Source organism: Wyeomyia smithii, chromosome 2, assembly GCF_029784165.1.
Source record: "Wyeomyia smithii strain HCP4-BCI-WySm-NY-G18 chromosome 2, ASM2978416v1, whole genome shotgun sequence".
NCBI classification, from domain to species: Eukaryota; Metazoa; Arthropoda; class Insecta; order Diptera; family Culicidae; genus Wyeomyia; species Wyeomyia smithii.
The window spans coordinates 1,849,879-1,869,138 of NC_073695.1; the positions used below are offsets into that span (position 1 = coordinate 1,849,879).

General features: G+C 43.2%; 1 protein-coding gene across 1 annotated transcript in view; it reads left to right on the plus strand.

Moving 5' to 3' along the window:
• LOC129724981 (uncharacterized) overlaps nucleotides 1-19,260 on the plus strand; it is a 176,101-nt gene that overhangs the window by 132,651 nt on the left and 24,190 nt on the right. The window lies entirely within an intron of this gene.

The following is a 19,260-nucleotide window of genomic DNA, read 5'->3' on the forward strand; positions in this document are numbered from 1 at the left end:
TTTTCAGAGCGCCGTCGTTCATCAGCTGCTCCACCAGCTATGGCGATTTGGACGATGGTAGACAAGAGTTCCGGTTGGTCGAGCTCTATTCGAGGTTTACCAGGTTGTTGACGGATCTAAAACATTCAAATCCCAGTTTTCTATAGGTCAATTAGATTCAATTTTTCAATTACACTTACTTTGAGAGATGAGGCCAATTTGGAATCCTTGGCTCAAATCTCCTTCAGAGCGCTTTTCCGGTTTGCCCGATATTTTCTCTCCAACTTTGCCTTGATTTGTTTCCTTTTCAATTGTTTCCTCTTGGATTCCAAATCATTCTTAAGTTTGGTAATGCGGCAATGAACTGACAAATCTGAAAGTCCTGAATCCCGGGCTAGGTAAGCAGTGTTTAGCTCGGATTCACAAACGGCAATTTCCTTCTTTAGCTTTTCTTGGGCTGGTGCAGGTTGCACCCCATCATCTTCGTCGCTGGAATCTTCGCTGTTTGAAGAAGTTTTTCGTTTCAAAGTTTTGTTTTCTGAGGCTGGAATGTTTTTCGTTTTTATTTAAAAACTACAAGCAATATATCAGTATTTACTTGATGGCAATGATTGGCTCTCTACATGTTCTCGTTCTTCTCCAGGTTCATGCTCAATCCCACCAACAGGTTGTTGATGTTCTTCAGCTGTCGACGTTGATGACTGCTTTGGTTCCTTTGATGGTGGCTTGACAGGGGCCTGTAATGAGTTCCAGCTTTATTGAAACCTTGTAGGCTCTCCAGAATCACAGAAAGCACTGAAATCCTTAGCTTTGTCTGACGCTCTCAAGAAGGCCAATATTACGTCATATACGCTGTAGTCTGAATTGAACATAATTCACAATACACAATATAATTATAATTACCTTGGTGAAATATGACATGAGGCCTGCTTTTTTAACCGTCGCAGGTTTTTTCAACTCTTTGACTTTCTCTTCTACATTTTTCGGAAAATTTTTACTGTCATTTTTTAACTTTTTCCACAAAACATTAACGTCATCCTGAATTTTTTTTCCACTGAACTCCGAGCCGAAGCAGCGTTTGTAAGCTTCATACAAATCATTGTACGACATTTTGTCCTTATCAATCACTTTAAATCACAATACGCAAGCACCATTGAAAAAAAATAACCGCAAAAATTTTTTTAAGCTATCGAAAAAGACAATTGATTGTAGCATGGATCGTTTAAGCAGGAAGAAAAAGACGCGAATAATCTGAAACACTTGTTCCGTCGTATATGATACAAGGTTTGAACTTTGAATGAATTGATTCTAGCAATTCCTTTTAAACAATTGATTTTCTTCTTATTCTTTATTTATTGAAAAACCAGCGACCAATCAGCGTTGTTTGTGAATCGACAGATTGACAGAAAACAATCAGAGAAAAAACCGGCGACCAATCAGCGTTGTTTTTGAATCGGCAAACTGCTACTTTCCTCTAACACAAAAAAAAAACCTTTTGTTGGTGGCATTGCGCCGTTGATTAAGGCCTTTGCCAGGGCGAGATTTTTGCCGTAGGTTGATGAACAACTCTATTTACGGCTGTTTATTTACCTACGGCAAGAATCTCACCCGATCGCTCGCGTTGGCATTTAGCATGGCAGTGGCCTGAATCAACGGCGCAATGCCACCAACAAACGGTTTTTTTTTTTCTGTTAAAGGAAAGTAGTAGTTTGCCGATTCACAAACAACGCTGATTGGTCGCCGGTTTTTCGTGTTTGAACACGTGATGAATAATATATATATATATATATATATATATATATATATATATATATATATATATATATATATATATATATATATATATATATATATATATATATATATATATATATATATATATATATATATATATATATATATATATATATATATATATATATATATATATATATATATATATATATATATATATATATATATATATATATATATATATATATATATATATATATATATATATATATATATATTATTCATCACGTGTTCAAACACGAAAAACCGGCGACCAATCAGCGTTGTTTGTGAATCGGCAAACTACTACTTTCCTTTAACAGAAAAAAAAAACCGTTTGTTGGTGGCATTGCGCCGTTGATTCAGGCCACTGCCATGCTAAATGCCAACGCGAGCGATCGGGTGAGATTCTTGCCGTAGGTAAATAAACAGCCGTAAATAGAGTTGTTCATCAACCTACGGCAAAAATCTCGCCCTGGCAAAGGCCTTAATCAACGGCGCAATGCCACCAACAAAAGGTTTTTTTTTTTGTGTTAGAGGAAAGTAGCAGTTTGCCGATTCAAAAACAACGCTGATTGGTCGCCGGTTTTTTCTCTGATTGTTTTCTGTCAATCTGTCGATTCACAAACAACGCTGATTGGTCGCTGGTTTTTCAATAAATAAAGAATAAGAAGAAAATCAATTGTTTAAAAGGAATTGCTAGAATCAATTCATTCAAAGTTCAAACCTTGTATCATATACGACGGAACAAGTGTTTCAGATTATTCGCGTCTTTTTCTTCCTGCTTAAACGATCCATGCTACAATCAATTGTCTTTTTCGATAGCTTAAAAAAATTTTTGCGGTTATTTTTTTTCAATGGTGCTTGCGTATTGTGATTTAAAGTGATTGATAAGGACAAAATGTCGTACAATGATTTGTATGAAGCTTACAAACGCTGCTTCGGCTCGGAGTTCAGTGGAAAAAAAATTCAGGATGACGTTAATGTTTTGTGGAAAAAGTTAAAAAATGACAGTAAAAATTTTCCGAAAAATGTAGAAGAGAAAGTCAAAGAGTTGAAAAAACCTGCGACGGTTAAAAAAGCAGGCCTCATGTCATATTTCACCAAGGTAATTATAATTATATTGTGTATTGTGAATTATGTTCAATTCAGACTACAGCGTATATGACGTAATATTGGCCTTCTTGAGAGCGTCAGACAAAGCTAAGGATTTCAGTGCTTTCTGTGATTCTGGAGAGCCTACAAGGTTTCAATAAAGCTGGAACTCATTACAGGCCCCTGTCAAGCCACCATCAAAGGAACCAAAGCAGTCATCAACGTCGACAGCTGAAGAACATCAACAACCTGTTGGTGGGATTGAGCATGAACCTGGAGAAGAACGAGAACATGTAGAGAGCCAATCATTGCCATCAAGTAAATACTGATATATTGCTTGTAGTTTTTAAATAAAAACGAAAAACATTCCAGCCTCAGAAAACAAAACTTTGAAACGAAAAACTTCTTCAAACAGCGAAGATTCCAGCGACGAAGATGATGGGGTGCAACCTGCACCAGCCCAAGAAAAGCTAAAGAAGGAAATTGCCGTTTGTGAATCCGAGCTAAACACTGCTTACCTAGCCCGGGATTCAGGACTTTCAGATTTGTCAGTTCATTGCCGCATTACCAAACTTAAGAATGATTTGGAATCCAAGAGGAAACAATTGAAAAGGAAACAAATCAAGGCAAAGTTGGAGAGAAAATATCGGGCAAACCGGAAAAGCGCTCTGAAGGAGATTTGAGCCAAGGATTCCAAATTGGCCTCATCTCTCAAAGTAAGTGTAATTGAAAAATTGAATCTAATTGACCTATAGAAAACTGGGATTTGAATGTTTTAGATCCGTCAACAACCTGGTAAACCTCGAATAGAGCTCGACCAACCGGAACTCTTGTCTACCATCGTCCAAATCGCCATAGCTGGTGGAGCAGCTGATGAACGACGGCGCTCTGAAAAAATCCGCACTTGTAAGACGCTCGATGAGCTACACGATGAACTGGATATACGGGGTTTTAAACTATCCGGAAGCACCACATATCTTCGCTTGTTACCACACGATGCTCGCAATTCCGAGGGGAAACGACATGTGAAAACGGTACCGGTGAGATTGTGCAAGCCAGAAAATTCACAACATAAAATTCACGAAGACGGAAAGTTCTGCACTGCAACCATCAGGTAACTTTTCAATATACATTTAAAAATTTGATTCGTGACGATAATCAGTTAAACTTTCATTGAACTTGTGGTAGGCAATCACAATTCCAAAGACACGAGAGAAGTGATTTCAGATATAAGAACAGCTATGCATGATTCTACTTAATAATTTGCGTTTACACTGAATTCATGAGAATGAATTTGTTTTGAAAGTTTAAGACATTTCTAATCTAAATAAATAAAAAATCATTCGTTTTCATAAGTTTTGTGTAAATGCAACAGTCACATTTTCATAGTAACATCGGTGGTTTTATTTAGAATTCATAGTATTCTACAAATCTAAATCATAGACTACAGAACCTCTATAAAATCAAACATGTTGGAAATAATATTTTCTTCTCAGATCCGTAGAAACACTGGCATCAATTTTGGGAAATTCTCAGGTTGCTATTGTATCTCAGGACGATAAGGCACGAGTTCCTATCGGGATAACCGCTGTCAACAAACAGGCTCCGTTTCTGATGAGCGTTGAGTACAAAATTACCTTGCCAGACCACGACTGGGTAGTCGCTGCAAGGCATAAGCTGATACCGAGTGTTTATGCTGGAATTATGATTGTAAATGATAAGATTGATGGAAATCCTGCGTCCGTGTCATACTCCGGGCCAACGTTCGTTGCAATCCGGTCGGGAAAGCATTCGACATCAAACGCTTCAACACACGCACATGATTTCGATATACTGCTTGATACGCCTGAATTTGATGTGATTTTAAAAAGTAAATCATAATTTTCATTAGTTTTCTTTAAAATTTAAAAATATCAAATAATTTAGATAACGGTGATGTCAAACCTGTTATTATTTTATCAGTCGATGGCGGGCCAGACGAAAATCCCCGTTACCCAAAAGTAATAAACCACGCAATCCAGCATTTCCAGCGGTACAACCTTGATGCTTTCTACATTCGCTCGCGTTGGCATTTAGCATGGCAGTGGCCTGAATCAACGGCGCAATGCCACCAACAAACGGTTTTTTTTTTCTGTTAAAGGAAAGTAGTAGTTTGCCGATTCACAAACAACGCTGATTGGTCGCCGGTTTTTCGTGTTTGAACACGTGATGAATAATATATATATATATATATATATATATATATATATATATATATATATATATATATATATATATATATATATATATATATATATATATATATATATATATATATATATATATATATATATATATATATATATATATATATATATATATATATATATATATATATATATATATATATATTTTTTTTTTTTTTTTTTTTTTTTTTTGTTTCAGGTGGAGGGGAAATTTGCATCCAAACCCCTGGGGTGACCAACCTCAGGGAGTGTGGGGTTGGTTTGAATCAGTGACCGGACCCACTAAAACCCCTCCAGTCTCCAGCCCATAATACTCCCCGGGACCACCGCTAGGTATTGCTTCGGGGAGCGGCTTTTGTGCTCTGTGCACCCTCTTGGTTCTATAGATCTCTTTGCTAACTTAGCTAACTAACCTGGAGACTGGCCGTTAGCTAACACTGGCGTGTCGGTGGTCAACCTGTCGCCTGTTTTGCAATTCTAAAACTATTTGAGAGGCGGCTGTACAAACAGCCCTCCAAATGTTTGGGTCTTTACACATCCTCCGAACTAGGTTGTCCGGAGTGGTGTCTGGCCCGCTCACTACCATCATGTCGCTCCGCGCATGCACAAAACGAGGGCACACGAAGAAGACATGCTCAGCAGTTTCTTCCGCATCCGCGCACTCGGGACACATGGGGGACCCCGCATGCCCGAATCTGTGTAGATACTGCCTGAAGCAACCATGACCTGACAGAATCTGTGTCAAGTGGAAGTTAACTTCTCCATGGCGCCTCCCGACCCATCCGGATACGTCCGGAATAAGTCGATGCGTCCATCTACCCTTTGCGGAATTGGACCATTCCTGCTGCCATCTGATCATCGAGAATGACCTTCTGGTGCCTCGTATACCCCTTGTGTCACGTTGATCGAAGCATTCTACGTCCTCCTTAATGGCTATGCTGATAGGCATCATGCCGGACAGGACGCAGATTGCGTCGTATGACACTGTACGGTACGCGCTCACAACCCTCAGGCACATGAGCCTGTAGGTACTTTCCAGTTTTCGACGATGACTGTTGGTACCTAACGCTTTGGACCACGCTGGCCCACCATACCTAAGTATGGACGAAACCACGCTGGCAAGAAGTTTACGCTTGCTGCCATATACCGCTGAGCTATTGAACATCATTCGAGATAGTCCTGCAGCGGCCGTTGAAGCCCTCTTACAGGCATAGTCGACGTGACTCTTAAATGTGAGCTTATCGTCAACCATAACCCCCAAGAGCTTCAAAGAACGCCTTGAGGTAATGGTGCAGTCACCGACTCTGACCACCGCCTGTTGCTCTAATTTGCGGTTGTTCACAACCGTAACCTCCGTTTTATGGTGCGCTAACTCCAGTTTCCTAGAGTGCATCCAGTCTTCGACCTTGCGTATGCAGTGCGCGGCCGTCAACTCGACCTCTTCGATCGACTCGCCGTAGACCTCTAGCGTGATGTCGTCTGCGAAACCGACGATCACAACCCCTACAGGGAACTTTAGTTTCAACACCCCGTCATACATGACATTCCACAACACCGGGCCCAGGATGGAACCTTGCGGTACCCCTGCGGTGATTGGGACGCACTTCTGACCCTCCTCCGTGTTGTAACTAGTACCCGATTCTGGAAATAATTTTCCAAAATCTTGTACAACGACACCGGTACGTGGATGCTCCTAAGCGCGAGCGCTATGGAGTCCCAACTGGCGCTATTGAATGCATTCTTCACGTCAAGCGTGACGATTGCGCAATAGCGAATGCCCCAACTCTTACGCTGGAGTGCTACCTCTGCCGTCTTGGTGACAGAGAGAATAGCATCCAGCGTGGATCTACCTTTCCGGAAGCCGAACTGGTTACTTGCCAGACCGTTTACACCCTCTGTGTACTTCACCAGTCTGTTGAGGATAATCCTCTCAAGCACCTTGCCCGTAGTGTCCAGCAGACAGATAGGTCTGTATGCCGATGGGTCCCCTGGCGGTTTCCCAGCCTTCGGCAACAGCACCAATCTCTGTCGCTTCCACCTGTCCGGAAAGAGGCAGTCATCCAGGCACTTCTGCATGACTGCTCGAAATAGATCGGGGGCCACTTTCATGGCCGTCCTGATGGCCAAGTTCGGGATTCCATCCGGTCCCGGTGCCTTGCTCACCTTTAGGGAGTTGGCGATCACGATGAGTTCCTCATTTGTAACCCTTACCTCCTCCACAACCTCTGCACGACTGCCGTCTCTCACGGATTGGATGCCCGGCAGGTTGGCCGACCATCCCTGGTCTGTGTCTGAGATACTGGAACGTCGGACGTGAGACTCAGCAACCGGAGGCCAAGGATTTGGCTCGTGTCGTGGAAAGAGTCCCTCGATGATACGCTCCAGCATCGCTGGTGATCGCTCTGCAGGCGCCAACACGCCTTTGGTCTTCGCCATTACGACTCTGTAGGCGTTGCCCCACGGATTCGTATTGGCACTCGCGCATAGCCTATCGAAGCAGGCCCTTTTGCTCGCCTTTATCGCACTTTTAAGCGCCGATCTTGCAGATCCGAATACTACACGGCGCTCTACCCTCTGTGCATCGGTACGTGCACGTTGCAACATCCGTCTTGCACGGAGGCACGCGCTACGGAGGTCCGCTATCGCGTCGGTCCACCAGTATACCGGTGACTTACCATTCCTAGGTTGGCGGGTCCTAGGCATGGTGGCGTCGCACGCCCGCGATAATGTGGCAACTAATTGGTCAGCACTCGGGCGGAGCCAACTGCCCCCCTCGCGCTCTCTTCTCATTGCTTCTGCAAATACCTCGGCATCGAAATGCGATGTCTTCCACCCGCGGACGGTCGGAGTATTGGCTCTACCCGTCGCCTGCCGCCTCACGTTCTGGACTACGCTATAGCAGACCGACTGGTGGTCACTATAGGTGTAGCCATCGTCTACCCTCCAGTTCACGATCAGTCCTGGGCTGGAGAACGTCACGTCGATGATCGACTCCGCACCATTTCTGCTGAAAGTACACTTGGTTCCAACGTTGGCCAGATCTAGGTTGAGCTTTGCCAAAGCTTCCAACAAGATCTGGCCCCTCCGGTTCGTGCGGCGGCTTCCCCACTCAACAGCCCAAGCGTTGAAGTCGCCCGCCACTACTAAGGGTGTTAGTCCCGTCAGCTCCATAGATAACAAATCGACCATCTGGGTGAACCTTTCGATAGACCAACGCGGCGGAGCATAACAACTGCAGTAGAACACTCCGTCCACCTTGGCAACCGCGTATCCTTCATTTGAGGTTGACACAACCTCCTGAACCGGGAACTTGCTGGTCGTGCATATGGCCGCCGTACTGGACTTATCTGCAACCCAATTACCGTTTCCGGGAGGAATGCAGTAGGGGTCCGATACGATTGCGATGTCCGACCGCGACTCAGACGCTGCTTGGTATAGCAGCTGCTGTGCCGCATAGCAATGGTTCAGGTTCAATTGTGTCACCCTCACGCCCGTGGTTTCGTGGCCGCCTTACCGGCTGGGCACCGTGGGCCTCCCATAAAGTGCTTGGCGTTCCGTTTTCCAGTACATACCAAGCACTTGGGAGGCTCCCCGCAGTCTTTAGCTTTATGGCCAGCACCACCACAACGCCTACATAACTGGCTCCTATCGGGCCCCTTGCAGGTCCAGGACTTGTGTCCTCCCTCGAAACACCTGAAGCAAACGTCCGGCTGCTGGAGTATGCTCAGGGGACATACTGAACAGCCAACCTTAAGTTTGGCTGTCTTCAGGGCCAGAGTTGCATCGGCCGATGCAAGCCGGAAAGTGGCCACCTGGCCTGTGCAATATCGCACCTCTCGGTGATTTCATCCAGGTTTTTGAGCTGGAGAGTCACCTCTAAGGTGAGTGCCCGAATTTGCACATCTTTCCCGAGGACCTGCTCGGCTACCGTCTTGTAGGCAGCGCCCTTGTTTTTAGCATCCTTACGGAGCTCAAGGATCATCTCGCCGGTGCGAGAACGACGGATGGTCCGCACATCCGCTCCCAGATCCTTGAGCTGGGTTTCGCCTCTCATTTTCTTCAAGACTTCGGAGTACTTGGACCCATCCGTCTTGAGTATGAGGGCGTCGCCCCTGCTTCGCGCCTTCTTTCCCATTTTTGGACGATTTGTCGCCTTCTCGTCGTTGCGCTTGCTGTCTTTTTGGCGCTTCCTTCCTCCCACGGTAACCCAAGGGTTTCCCGTAGCTGCCACTTCGGCAGACTTTTCGGCCGACTTGGAGGCCGTTGGTGTGCTATCTCGCGGGCTTAGCACAACCAACCGTTTCTTGCTGTTCTCGGGGGCTTCCCCCGGAGACTGCCTTGCTCTTTTTGCGGCTGACCCGGAGGCGCAAACCGCTGCAAACATGCAGGTGTCCGTTTGGACCGACTTCGTCGCCCTTCCGGTCACCTCCGTTGCATTCTTCTCTGCAGCCACCGCTCTTGCCTTGAGCTCGGCGTGCTCCTTATTCGCAGCATCGACGGAGGACCGAAGCATGTAGAGAGCCTGCTTCAGGTACTTCGTCGTGTTGGTGCGACTTTTCGCAAACTCGATTATGGCATCGAGCTGCTCCGACAGCGCTACTACCTTCGGTAGCGTGTCTCGCTGTCTTCCGACCGCCTTTATCAACAGTGGACCAGCCACTGCGATGTCTTGCGTCGATCCGGTAGGCGTACTGCCTTTGCCGTCTTCGCAGGCGTCCTTTACTGCATCCATCTCCGCCTTTCTCGGCGGAGACCTCTGGATGCCTCCTCGTGCAAACGGGTTTTTCAACCCATCTGCGCCCAATTGTTGATCTTCATTATTTTTGTTCATTTTTGTTAAGTGGTTCCCCCTTCCAGCCGCTATCCTTATCCATACTGGAGTGGTCGCCTATCTGGTCCCATGGTAGTCTATGCCGAAGCAGTGAGGCCATGGCTAGGGGCGGCTGCCATAGCGCCTCATGAGCAACTATGACACCCCCGACCGGCGCAAGTCAGGAAAGGACATCTGATCCCACTCCTGCCCGGTTCCCACCGGGCAATGAATTTGGAACGTACTGGAAGGCCTGCCAGGTTTTACGGGACGGAGACCCCTGCACCGGTTGTTGTCTCGCCGTTTCAAGCCGTTGTCACACGACCTTACTAAGGGAGCTCAGCGCAGGTGCCAGCCCAGAATCGTGGTACGAAAACGAAATCCGACTCTTATCATATGGCGTTGCGACCAGTTACCGTAATTGGGAACTTACTGGCATCAATCCCAATGGGCGAATTAGTGCATTTGGGTGGTGGGAGCGGCACTATTCGCTCCGTCAGAGCTGCTTCCGGATAATGTGGCTTTTGTGAGAATTCGGCGGCCCAATGCCTGAGTCTCACCACAACCTAGGCTAGCTCTCGCTGATGGTCCGGGACTGTGTTCTTGCAGTTAGCACTTCCGTGGCCTACGGTAATCGCCAAATACCGACCCGTGGTGGCATACAGCTCTGCCAATATATATATATATATATATATATATATATATATATATATATATATATATATATATATATATATATATATATATATATATATATATATATATATATATATATATATATATATATATATATATATATATATATATATATATATATATATATATATATATATATCAAGACATATCGACACTCAGTAAAGCATCAGCCTTACACCATACATTATATTGATTTGAATTATGGGATACATTTCAAAGAATGAATGGAAAAGGTCAATGATTTTATTCACAAAAGGAATGCTCGATTGCGAACAGCATCTGTTTTGAATCAGTACAGGTAGTAAATACTAACTGCTCGCTGCTATTCGTGACAGTTGAAGCCGAGTTTTGAAAAATATTCGTCTTAATAATTGTTACTAATACCAGAGATCCCAGATGTTTTTAAAAAAATGTCAGTAACTGCTGAAAAAAAAAAACAAAGAAAAACCTGCTCGAAACCTGCAAAAAAATCAATCCATGATTGGAAAAATTTCGCTCGCGCAAGCAAAAGTCTGCAAAAATCAGCACACATTTTGAGAAAGTCTGTGCAAATATAAGTATACTCTGACAATGAGCGAAATAGCCTATAATTGTTGGTGAATTACATCAAATAAACTTGCTTGTCGACCTCAGCTGACCTCACAGCAGAAAAGAAATAAATGACTTGCTGTTTGCCGCAATGAATCGCATCGGTTTATCATTATCATGTAGTTGATATCAACTAGGGCCAATAAATGCGCAATCTACTTGAATTTGTTTACTCATTGCTGTTTTGAAACTCTAGTTCTGGCAGTTCATTCTAAACTGACGGTACCACGGCAAGGAAAGGATGAATCAACGTTCCGAGTGAAAGACATTTTTTTTCTACTCATTAAGAGAGAATGCGGAACGAAATGTAAATGATATCATGTCGGCAGAGCATGTTGTATGAAACATAGCTCGAGTGTTTGAAGCTTCAACAGAGCTACATTCGAATTCCCAGAGTTAGGTCTGTTAATCAAAAAGAAAATCTGTACAATTCTTATTATAGATCACAATTTTTTTTGAAAGGTTAGGAAAAAAGGTGTCCGCGTGGACACTATCATTACCCCCCCCCCCATACCGTGGACAAGCGTGGACATTTGCTTAACCCCCCCCCCCCAAGCTGTCCACGTGGTATGTGGACGGCCCCTTGCTTGATTGGTTCTCGAGCTGTGCGAAATTTGAGTTTCATTTGTATGGGACCCCTCCCTTATAGAAGAGGGAGGGGTGTCAAACCATTATGGATATATTTGTTACCCCTAAAAACATTCACCTGCCAAATTTAGTTCCATTTAGTTGGTTAGTACTTGAGATAAGCAGAAATTTGTGTTTTATTTGTATGGAACCCCTCCCTCACAGAAGAAGGAGGGGAGTCAAACCATTATGGTCATATTTGTTACCTCTAGAAACATTCACATATCAAATTTGGTTGTATTTGGTTGATTGGTTCTCGAGCTGTGCGAAATTCGTGTTTCATTTGTATGGGACCCTTCCTTTATAGAAGAGGGAGGGGTTTCAAACCATTATGGATATATTTGTTACCCCTAAAAACATCCACCTACCAAATTTGGTTTTATTTGCTTGGTTAGTTCTAGAGATGTGGAGGAATTTGTATTTCATTTGTATGGGAACCCTCCCTTTCAGAAGAGGGAGGGGTCTCAAACCATCATAGGAACCTTTCTCGGTTCCTAAAACCCCTATATACAAATTTTCACGTCGATCGGTTCGATAGTTTCCGAGCCTATAAGGATCAGACAGACAGACAGACAGACCGGACTGCATTTTTATAGGTATAGATAGAAGATGGAAAACTAAGCAATTTTACAAATATTTCAAATATTGTTCAATTTTGGGAGATAAAAAATAACAATGTTCAAAAAACATATGCATTTTTGAATGGCTGATAACTTAGTAGAAGGTTTAAACATTCGGAAAAATCTAGGAAAGAAGTCTGAACGAAATATGTGATTTTAAAATACTTCTCATAGAAATCTTTGTGTTGCTCGTAATATGCAAAAGATAGAAACATGATGTATTGGGCAAAGTTTCGTTGTTTGAGATAACCTAAAACTTTGTCGAAGACACCTTGTATCTATCTCAATCTGATTGGAAAAAAAATTCTATCTCACTCATTGGTGGATTAATCACCCATCAATCTACGTTAAAAGATGCATTTTCGAATATCCTGAAACTTCTCCGAACCATGTTCATGAAGTAAATTTTGAATCACAATTAGCAGCAGCATTGGAGTTTTTCCTTGCTTGCACGCGAATTGAAGTCGTGTACCGCTGCAATGATAGACGACGAAAGATGCCAACATGTTTTCATTCGAGACATCAGTTTTTTTACGCTCCGTTCGAAAAACCTTCACCTTCGAGACATCAAATTAGTCTAAGGTCGAGAGGTTGGTAGGACGGGGAGAATCTGTTATTTGTTTTTTATTATTAATGCAGAGGATATCACAGGGAAGGTTGATGTCTATTTATGTCGTCTGTCCTAGGAATGCTCGCATGTGATTTGATTATTGAAAATTGTTAATCTTACTACTGTAAATGGAAGCGCAGTTTGTTGCTTTTGAAGTGAAACAGCAGCTACACTAAAAGAATTGGATGCTTGGTGTAAAAAGACAACTTGTAGAGTTTAAATTACACAAGAAACATTTCTCGTGATAAATATTTGCTTCAAAGTAGTAATTGTTGATGGAATATGAAGACCTGTTTTTTATCATGATCGGACCAGCTTACTTCTGAAACTTTCCCGCTCCACTTAGCCTGTGTTTGATGTAATGATGGATTTCACGCACAACTAAAGAAAATGGTTATGCCAGAAAAAATGTTTTTCTCAAGAGTTCAGAAAAGTTTAAGACATATAAATTGTCTATTTTAAAAAACAAATTTCAAGCTTTTGATCAGAGATGAAATGACTGGCCCGGTTATGATATAAATTCTATGATCAGAAAAAAGCTATATACGTATTCAAATAAATTTACGTCGGATTTGCAACAAATTAATGTTTCTGTACACGATATAAATACATTCGATATTCATGGTGAAAATGAGACCAAAAATCTATAAACATTGAAAATAATTTAAATTGGTCCGATAATCATACATTACCTTACATGAAAATTCGATAATAATCGAAATTTTGGCACCATTTATTAAGAACCGCCCCTTATTCTCCAACGCCCCAGGTTATACAGAACAGAAAAACAAATATACGAATGGACGAAACGGTAAATAACAATAATACTTTTTTATTACGCTAACTATAAGACGGAGTTAGCGTAAAAATGAACTGTAACACAAATTAAAGGAAAAAGAAGTTCTACGTTAAGAAGCAATTCAAAACTGCAGGGCGATAACTGCCGGAGATCATTGAAATTCATCAGAGCACTAACGATGGAAATTAAAAAAAATAATCTAAACGTCGGGATTATTTATTTACGTTCGTCATCTTTTTTGGCAATCATATGTTAATGAAAATATGTATCATTTTTTGTTTTTTTCAAATAGGTTGAAGTTTTATAGTTTCTCTTCAAACATCGGAAAGTTTAAAAATTTTGTTTGGGGCGCTAGCTTAGGCAATCATTAACGAGCATAATTTTTCAGGCTATTCTGCTGAGAATGCAGAACTCTTTTGAGAAAAATTGATTAACTTCTTTCAAGATTTATCAGTTATGATAAACTCTTCGCTTTGATTGTTGCATTCTCACATCTGCCAACACGAAATTAATTTATTTGTCCTCCAAGCCGCAGCCGCAGGATGCAACACGAAACAGCGTGTTATGTTGACGCGTGGTTGAGAGTGCTACACTCCATCTGTCGACTTCTACTGGTTGACAACACAAAACAAGGTATTGAGTGAGCTAGAGAAGACGAGCTCGTGATTGATTAAGTTTTACCAAATTATGGAACTTCATACACACTTATACACACTTAAAATTTATTGCCGGGTCTCGGTAATTTTTGCCAACAACGGCCCGACTGAGTGCTCGGTTAAAACAAAAACAACAGCTGTCACATTTTTTCGTAAATCCGGTTCACCTAACTGAAATTTCGGCACAAAATATCCGTGATCTCGATAGTGATAGCTCGGTAAGTACCACAAATTTGGGACAAACTTCATCTACCTGTAAAGGCTATCAGCATTACTATTCCGCTAAAGCTTAGCCTAGCTTAGGTAGACTGCCCGTAATTGCACTCCGTGATAGGTCGAACCAATAAAATTGCAAAATGAACCAGATGAATGGTGCTTGGGACTAGCATCACATTCTCATTGTGCTATTTGGTGCACAACTGGTAAAAGAATTGTAAAAGAACTGACCAATAACGACGCCTACCACGTCCAAAAGGCTGTACTGATTGGGAAGGATAAGGGTGACGATGCTCGTTTTATTTAGAGACCGCGGGTACCACTGCATCTCTACGAGCATCACAGGATAGGAATTGTATTATAAGCTCTGGTCACTTTTTGATAAATGATGCTATGCTCTACGTTGAACTAAAATTTTAATATCACAAAGCCTATTACGCAAACAAAATACCCATTGAGCAAAGCTAACTTGCAAGCAGTACGTGACGTGCGAAATATTTAGGGTCTGTACGCATTTTATACTCTCCCAGCTGATCTCGAGGTACTATGCTGGCCTAACAAGCCAGTCGTCGTAGATTCGAGTCTCGACTCAAGCGAGACTGTCAGTGTCAGTAGGATCGTAGCGCTAGCCCCGCAGTTGTTCTGTACAGTTGGTTGCGAAGTCTGTGTATAATAAACAGAAGGTCGAGTTCCAATACGGAATGTAGTGTATGCTTTTTACGTATTTGACGACACTCACTTGAATTTGGAGATGTTTCATGTCAATTTCATAAAAAGTATTTCCAAAAATACTGCCATGCCACAGTTTGTAGTACCTACTCACAAGAAAGACACTAATTTAACCAAAAACAACACCTTAAATGTAGACACTTTTACTAAGAAGACAATCCACACGTCCAAAACGTTAGCCGTGCTAGTCAGGACTGGATTTGAACTTTGTAAATGAAATAAAACTGAACCAAAACTTGACTGAAACTGAACTTTAACTAAATTAAAACCTGAAATTACTAAATCAAAACCAAAAAAACCAAAACTAAATTAAATCTGAACTGAAACTGAGCTGAGCCGAACTGAACTGAACTGGGAATTTTAGAATTTTTAACTGTATGTGTAATTACATTTACAATTGCATTTTTTCAAATGTACCTATTAATGTTTGCCAAACTGCGCCTTACTTTTAATTTGTTTTCGGTACCTCGTCAAGCGATGCTAAAAAGGTGCAGTTTCAATGTAGCACAAAATGCTCTAACTTTATGTAAATTGAACATAGTTAAAGTGAAATAAAAAGGCTATGTTTTCATATTCCTCTCATAGTCAATCCCTTTGCTTTAATCGGCAGAAAGCTGGAATCCAAACTTAGTGTTTCATTGGTTTGCCACTTCCAATCACTTTTCTGGTCTTTTCAAAATCAAATCGCACCGGAACATCCCCCCTACAAGATTCATAACACACAAAAACTAGAAAAAACGGTAAAAAATTTCGACGAGAAACATTTTCACGTCCGTTCTTGATCACAGCTTGCTTCGATCGTTCATCAGCATTTAAATTCCGCTAAAGTTAGACAAAGTCCTACGTTAAAAAAGTTAGCTGCTAGAAACTCACTAATGGAAAGAAATAAATTCCAATATTGCAGTTTTTCCAGAGTAATATTGCCTCAATACATCGTTACCTTAGTTGTCACGACTGGTCCCTGGTCGCAACGCAACGCTTCATATTGCAGCGCGGCATTCGCCGCTGACAAAGTGACGTGAAGACCAACTGTCATAACCCGTCGGAACGTCAAGACATAATGGAATAGGAGAAATCAGAACAGAATAATTCTTCATGCAGTGACAACGTGCAATTCATTTCTCTACGCAATTCAATTTATTATTCTAGTTAAAATCTATAAAATACTATATTAAATACTAAACCTAAAGTACCACAGCTCTTAAAACTAAATTTCCTATATACAATTTTCGGGAGTGATCGTTTCTAAAATATATTTTCTGCACATGTAAGTACGGATCATTTGAGGGTTAGAAATTCTTAACCTAGTGCTTAAATAGAATTATATATCTACAGTTACAAGTAAGGCATAGTGGGACAGGAAAGCCAATACCACTTCCAGAATAATCACACCAAATTTGTAAGTAATCCTAAGCGAATCAGTTTGTAAAACTAGCCTAAATAAAACTTTTTCTGTAGCTTAAAGCTAACACAATATAACACACGTGTTTGCTACCATAGAGTTGGTGATTCCAGCCCAACATTTCTTTGAGAAATTTGTTCGGGTATCGGAAGTATGGCAGAGAATTCCCCCCGAAACTGCCAAACCTGTGACCGAACGGCCCTACCGGCGGACGACAACATACAGTGCGGCCTCTGCAAGTTGTGGGAGCACGCGGAATGCGCTGGCATCGACATGCATACCCGACAGCCGGGTGTTTTATATGTGTGCGGTAAATGCTCGTTGCAGGGGAAGTCCGACCACTTGAAAGTACCCGAGATTGGTGGCCGCACGACTCGATCAAGTTCCAAACCAGGATCTAAGGCAAGTTCTAAGGTAGGATCGAAAAGAAGTTGTAAGAAGGGAAAATCGAATCCTGGTGGCAGTGTAACGTCGAGTGTACGTGCTGCAATATTGACGGAGCAGCTGAAACTCGTCGAGGAAGAGCAGAAGATGCAGGAACTAGCCCTCCAAGAAGAGCAGGATCTTCGGAACCGACTGTTGGACGAAGAAGAACGCCAATTGGAGGAGAAAAAGCGTCTTCGAGAGCGAAGATTAAAGGAGGAGTTAGAATTGAAGCGAAAAGAGCAGCAGATTAGGAAGGAATCTTCAGAAAAGCGGCAAGCGCTCATCCGGCAGATAGCAGAGGCTAGTAGTAGAGGTGGTTCCATCGTCAACTCAAACCAGATGGTGGAAGATTGGTTAAACAGACAGGACGCTGGACAATCAAACGTAAATCTACTGGGGAATCCAAACAACCCCAACGTGACCCCGATACCCGATGTCCCAGCGGATCTCCCCTTTCCTCCGTTGACACCAACACCGCTACCACCCCGAGGTCTGACCACAGTTTCAGGGGCCCCCGGACAATCCAATTCACCGGCTCCCCCGCCGTTGTCACCGATTCCATCGGCCTTTCCCGGTACACCAGCTGTGCCACAGCCATCAAGTCCACCGGCTCCGTTGCCGCTGCCATCGAATCCGCCTGTTCCCGTACCGCAGACTCCGATTCCGTCCGGAATTCCCGGTACGCCAGGGGATCTGCAGCCGACGTATCTGCCCTCTCCGTCGCCTCAGCTACCACAACCCGTTGACCCGACTCAACCTTCTTCGGCCAGCCCCGTTCCCCTCGTTCGTGTATTAACACAAGCACAAATAGCGGCGAGGCAAGTTTTAGCCAAAGATCTGCCCTTGTTTAGCGGGAGCCCGGAGGACTGGCCCTTGTTTATAAGTAATTTCGAACAGTCTACGACCACCTGCGGTTATTCAGATGCGGTAAACCTAGTACGCCTTCAGCGGTGTTTGAAAGGACACGCACTAGAGTCCGTACGAAGTCGCTTACTCCTGCCGGTGAGCGTACCGCACGTCGTTCAGACTCTGCGTACGTTATTTGGAAGACCTGATCTCCTGATTAGGTCGCAATTGGGCAAGATTAATCAAATTCCCTCGCCGCGACACGACCGACTGGAAACGGTCATTCACTTTGGTCTAGCAGTGCAGAATCTTGTTGATCACCTCAAAGCGGGACAACAACTCAATCATCTCGCGAATCCTGTGCTTTTACAGGAACTGGTGGAGAAATTGCCCGGTTCAATGCGTCTTGACTGGGCAGTTTACAAAAACAATCATCCGCCTGCAACGTTGGACACCTTTGGCATCTTCATGTCTGGTTTGGTCACAGCGGCAAGCGAAGTTAGTTACAGCATTCCAGGAGGGAGCTCTCAGAAATACATCACGTACACTGAAGTCAAAAACATTAAGCCTAAGGGTAACACGGGCGTCGTTCAGGCACATTCTGCAGAGCAGCCGACAGCTCCAACCACTAACAAAACCTCCACCGGCGCGAAACCGGACAAGCAGTGCCAAGCGAGCGGTCGAACCGGCCATCGAGTTGCTGAGTGTCATCAATTCAAGGGAGCCAGTTTAGACGAACGGTGGAAGCTAGTCCAGCAGAAAGAACTTTGTAGAACGTGCCTCAATAGTCACGGCAAGTGGCCGTGCCGATCCTGGAAAGGCTGTGGTGTCCAGGAATGTCGCCAGAAACACCATACACTTTTACACTCCGACACGTCCTGCGATCGATCCGTTTCAGCTAGTCACGTAACCTCCGGTAATTTTCAGTGGCCACTTTTCCGCATTCTTCCCGTGGTTCTGTATGGCAACCATTCCTCCCAAGTTGTCTACGCCTTCATCGATGAAGGATCGTCCTACACTCTCCTGGATGAATCAGTTGCGAAAGGTCTGGGAGTCGTGGGGAAAACAGATCCGCTCACCTTGAAGTGGACCGGAAACGTGACACGGGTCGAACCGACCTCGCAATGTGTCCAGCTTGATATCTCCGGCAAAAATATAAATTC